Raw genomic sequence first — 5,848 nt, 5'->3', positions numbered from 1 at the left:
CAGCCTGCAAGTACACACCTGATACAAACATCTTTTGAAAGGTGAGTTTAAATAAATTGATTTTGCTGAACTTGTAAAGTGAGTCTGGAGTGTTTACAGGTGTCTGATGGTGTCTGTGAAACAAAAGCCTGTACTTTTTTTGACTAACAGCACAGTTAACTGCTTTCTTTAGGTAAATAGATTGTGTTAGTGACTTTGAATGCATTAGTGAACACTACTGTAACTCTAGTAACATTTAAGTTTCTTTTCTTCTGTTGGTTACAGCTAAATGCAAGATTAATTGACGAGCAATAATAGGCCTACATAGCGGCTGCTTTTTGACTTTATTTTCCGTGCACAAACCATAGCAGAAATAAAAATCTAAAGATCTTATTATTGGCTTATTTGAACATTCCGTCATTGTAAGTCTATGGGATTTTTTGGTGGATTTGACAGTCTGGTTTAAGAAAACCGTAAGACGGATCAGTTAGAAAAGACATAGTAACCCGAGTCAGAGCAGTCTGAAGGTCTGGGCCAAGTTTGGTGGTTGTAGCTTAAAAGCTCTAGGAGGAGATACACTTTAAAATTTAGTCTCAGAAGAAGAAGAAGAAGAAGAAGAAGTTTAAATAGGATAACAGTAAGATGGCTTTTTCAAGCCAACTTAATTACTTTTTTTGAAAAAAAAAAAAAAAACAACAACAACAACAACTGTAAGAAAATATATGTATTCAAACTGATAATATTACATTAATTATTACATTACGCCTATTTGAATTATAAAAAACATGAATCCAACTTAACCTTCAATGCATTTTTAAAGTAATTGTTTGTTTTAATATTATTACAATTGTTATTGAGGGATTTGTAAATATGAATTAATCTATTTTTTAAGCAAAAATGTTTTTTTATTGTTTCAGCATTATTTATTTGAGCCTTAAGCATTTTATGGTGTTAAACTGCCATGTGGACATAAAAAAAAATGTTACACTTACTAATGGCTCTGAGTTTTTGTCTCAGATACTGCACAACACATCCTCATGTCATCACTTACACAGAACACGTGTGTGAAGTGCTTTATCTAAGAGCTTTCTGAAAACACATTCAGGCTCTTAGAAAACAGCACTGTTACTTAGTTAGACCAGTACCAACATGTAATTGTGTTGTAGTCACAAAAGTAACCGATAAAATATCAAATCAATTTACAAACAGCATATACAAAGGCAATAAATTAATCAAAAGTTACATCAAATTTAGTACTGTTTAAATGTAAAAAATATGATGGAAGAAAAAATCAAGCAAAGCAATTTTGAAACAATGATTTTAAAGACTAAATGAAATGATATAACACATAAATCAGATTTAGTGAAACCTAAGAGAATTTCTTAAGAAAGTGTCTTTCTTAATGACTTAAATTTTGAAAACAACAACAATGGGAGGTTCTCAAAGGAGAAAAAAGTGCAAAGAAGTCCGGGAAAACAGTGCTGAGTACTCCTACTAGCTCTGCTAGTAACGTTGACAGCGGTCTACATGCAATGGAGCGTTGTGATAATGCTTCTGCAGCCGGGGTACTAAAGGACAACCTGCACGATTATTGTGAGCAAAATTATGATTCTGAGATTATGCTGCTGGAGGAGATCATTCTGCCACTTCATGATGCAATTCTCCATGCAATTCTCCGGCAGGTAAACTTAGGAGAACAGGTAAAGTAGACGCAGCAAATTTCTACACAACTCTCTGAGCTCTCAGAGTTGGTGAAAAACAGATCAGATGGATTAGAAAAGTTGATTGGCGAAAACTCATGGATGATCAAAGACATGAAAGAAGAGATCGGCAGGAATACGGCACAAATTTCTGGAGTGATGGAAACTATCAAGTTCATCTGCAGTGAGGTCAAAGATTTGAAAGAAAGAGTTGATCTTATTGACTCATGCACAAAGAAAGAAGAGATCATTTCCACTGAGTGAGAAAAACGTCTGGCTCATCTTGAAGCTTACACTCGTAGATGGAACTTGAGAATCCACGGAATTCCAGAGAAAGAAAGAGAAAATGCCCGTCAGGAAGTTATCAATGTGTGCCAACGCCTTCTACCACAATTTAAGGATAAATTTCCCGATGTCATTGATGTGGCACATCGTCTTACCCACAGAATAAAAGCGGTGGGATTATCTTCCAATTCACCTCGTGCTTTTACCGAGATGCTGTTTGGCGTGCCGCCAAAGATGCTGACTGAGAAATCGCCTAAAAATTGCCGGCTGATAGAGCGAGGAGGAGTAAGTTATGGCCTGCAGTTGAAAAAGCCCGAAAAGAGAACAAACGGGCTTTCTTCGTCGGTGGATGCGCATTTGTAGATGGTATAGAAATATTTCCTCCTGACTAAAAGTTAATGGCTTTGACTGGATCCACCCTGATTGCTTTTGCTGAGATGATCTTGGGATTGTTGTGTGGACCACAGCATCTTTTAAGACTTCACCTTGATCCAGCTTTTTCCTCTTTTATCTCCCTCCATTTTCGACGTTATTGTACTTGAATGGTTCATTTAATTCTGGCTGTATAAAGGGATTGTTGTCCTCATCCCTTTTTATTAAGTATCTGACCAGGTTCTCTTTTACAGTGATACTTAATCTTTATACTTGTTCTTAGGTCTTGTTCTGTTTTTGATCATTGTTATGTATATTTTTTTTTTCCTTGTATTTTTTTTCTTCTTGTGTTCTTGTCCGTCATTTCTTCAAATTGTAGAGGGCTACGTAATATTCTTAAGCGTAAGGCAGTTTTTTTGTATCTTAAACGTTTTAACACAGACCTTTGCTTTCTGCAAGAATCACATTCAACTGTACAAGATGTCAATTTATGGAGGTCACAATGGGGCTTAGAAATATGGATGTCTCATGGAAATTAACATTCTGCCAGTGTTTGTATTTTAAAAAATAATTTTATTGGAAAGATTTTATCTACTGATTGTGATGCTAATGGTCACTACATTTTACTTGCTTTACAGTCTGCAAATTTGACATCTGTTATTGCCAATATTTATGGGTATAACAAGATTTACTTTGATAAATTAGGAATATGTTTAAATTCATATGTTATCTAAATTCCCAAACTTTTCCTTAATTCTCTGTGGTGATTTCAATGTAGTTTTAAATAATACCTTAGATAGATGGCCCCCTCAACCTACTAATGCTAACTCTGACTACTTGTTATTCTTTATGCAAAAATGTTCAGTTGTCGATGTGTGGCGAGAAACACATCCCATGCAAAGAATGTTTACCTGGAACAATAATTCACTTTTTAGTCATTCCCGACTTGATTTTTGGCTAACCTCAGTAGAATTATCAAATATAAAGACTGATATATTTCCCACTCTGCTTTCTGATCATAAGGCCATTTTTATCTGTGTTTCACTTGAATCTTCTACTTCCTTGAGTAAAAGGCCCTCATACTGAAAACTTAATATTTCAGTTCTTCAACATAATGAAGTTCAAATTAAACTTCGAAAATTAAAATTAGAAGAAAATAATAAAAAATCAAATTATGGCTAGAATTACTTTATGTACTTTATTACATAAAAAAATAGAAGATCTTACTGACTCAGAGAGAATTGAGCTTATAGATCAAAAACATCACTTAGAAGATTTACAGTATATAAACAGAAAGCTGAAGGTGCCTTCATCAGATCTCGTCGTAATTGGTTAGAGGAGGGTGAGCAGAATTCTGCCTATTCCTTTAGGTTGGAAAGGCAACGAGTTAAAAATTCTATTCAGCAACTGTGTATTGATGGGAAGGTAACTGATGACTTTAAAGGGGTCACTAAGTTCACTTTTACATGTTGTTTGAACATTATTGTGTGTTGGCAGTGTATGTACAAATCTACCCTATAATGATAAAAATTCATGCAGTGGTTTTTAATTAATCTGTAAAAATAATATCCCCTTTTTCAAATCGAGCCGTTCTCAGATGCCTGTCGTTGTGGCATCACATCGACAGAGGCCACTCCCATGATAGTTGATTGATATGAGCGTCTTACCTCAGATCAGCTGTAACAGTCCGACCTCTTTGTTTCGATGCCGGAGCAGGGATGTAAGTTAGACAAGAATATCTCTGATTGAGCGATTGAGGTGTTGTGTTGCTGGATGTAATAATGAACATAGTGGTCATCATTTACTCCCAACATCTGAGCCGCTGAAGATGCAGTAGGTTACGTTTGTTTGTGAAGGGAATGCACCTCCCGATCTACATATATCCATCTATGTTCACGCAAATCATTTGTGATCCAGCTTCACCTACAGCAGGAGTGTGTATAAGTGTTTTTTATTAATCTTTGCGATTACCTTTCCTAATAAAGTGCTAGTTAGCAAGTTAAGCGGCTAAACGCGGCTAAATGCCGCTAAAGTAAACAGGCTCGTCACTCCACAGAGAGAAGAGAGGGGCAGGGCGAGCAGAGCTCATTTGCATTTAAAGCAGCCTCGACCAGAATGGGATGATTTTGCAGGGCTGATTTTGACAAGGTAAAAAGGGTGTTGTTTTACACAACCATTGAGAATTTTGAACCACAGTATATTATAGACTTTTCATTAAGACCCTAAAGAATCATATCAACTTCCATATTCAGCATACGATGACCCCTTTAAGGTAATTGCAGATTTTTGTGCCAGATTTTATAAGAATTTATATTCCTCTAAATTTTGTCAGGAATCAGCAACTGAATTTTTTGATTCCTTATCGCACATAAAAAAAAATTGTGGTGAAGATTGTTGTCTATGTGATGCACCTATTAGTCTTTCAGAAATTGTTGACTCAATCAGTAATCGAAAAAGTAACAAATCCCCCCGGTACCGATGGGCTATCTGCATTTATATTTATATTTTAGATTTATGAAAGCGTTTAATCAAAAATTGGCTCCTTTCTTACATAAAATGTTTTCAGAGAGTACTGAAAAAACAACGCTTCCTCCCTCTTTATGTCAGGGCGTAATAACCTTAATTCCTAAGTCCAATAGAGATCCTCTTTGAATTGAAAATTGGCGCCCGATTTCTTTATTGAATACTGATTATAAAATTATTGCCTTATTTTTAGCAAAGAGATTAAAATCTATTCTTAATAATATAATTGATGAGTGCCAATCAGGTTTTATACCCCAGAGACATGTATATCTAATAATATAGGCCTGATCTTAGATTGCTGGATTACTCAGATCTTATTTCCACTGACAGTTTTATCTCTTTCTTGACTACTACAAAGTATTTGATTGTTTAGAACATAATTTTATGTTACAGGCTTTGCACAGACTTGGTTTTGGTAGGTTTTGTTTTTTGCAAATGTATTAAAATGCTTTATCATAATGGGAATATGATAATCCGATATCCGGATATGATATCCGACTTACTAATGGCACTTCTCCTAGATTTTCTTTAAAACGTGGCATAAGGCAAGTGTCACGTCACCCACACGATCCCTACACCAGAGCACGTGTGAGCGCTCACCTGAATACTAATCACATACACCTGTGCACCTAATCACCACCACAGTATAAATACTTACCTGTGTGCTTTACTCACCGGCTGGTATCATTGATTGTCGCTCTACTTGTGGATGTACGCTTCTCCGTCAGAGTTTTGCTTCACGTGGACTTTTCTGGAGGATTCTGGCTTTTATGGATCTGTGAGGAAAGGAAAACAAGCACCTTAATGAAAGTGACTGAACCATTTGTGTGGTATGTTCTACCGCTGTCGGTGTACCCACCTGTGTAGTCTGAAACGGCTGTGATTTACCTGCTTAAAGGACTTTGCTACTTACCTGTGTTTTCTCGTCACCCCCTTGTACTGCACTCCTGTGTAAATAAACTGGTTAAATGTTATCCCTGTCTCTGCCC

The sequence above is a fragment of the Labeo rohita genome, unplaced genomic scaffold (assembly GCF_022985175.1).
Source record: "Labeo rohita strain BAU-BD-2019 unplaced genomic scaffold, IGBB_LRoh.1.0 scaffold_103, whole genome shotgun sequence".
Classification (NCBI taxonomy): Eukaryota; Metazoa; Chordata; class Actinopteri; order Cypriniformes; family Cyprinidae; genus Labeo; species Labeo rohita.
This window is presented reverse-complemented; position numbering follows the sequence as displayed.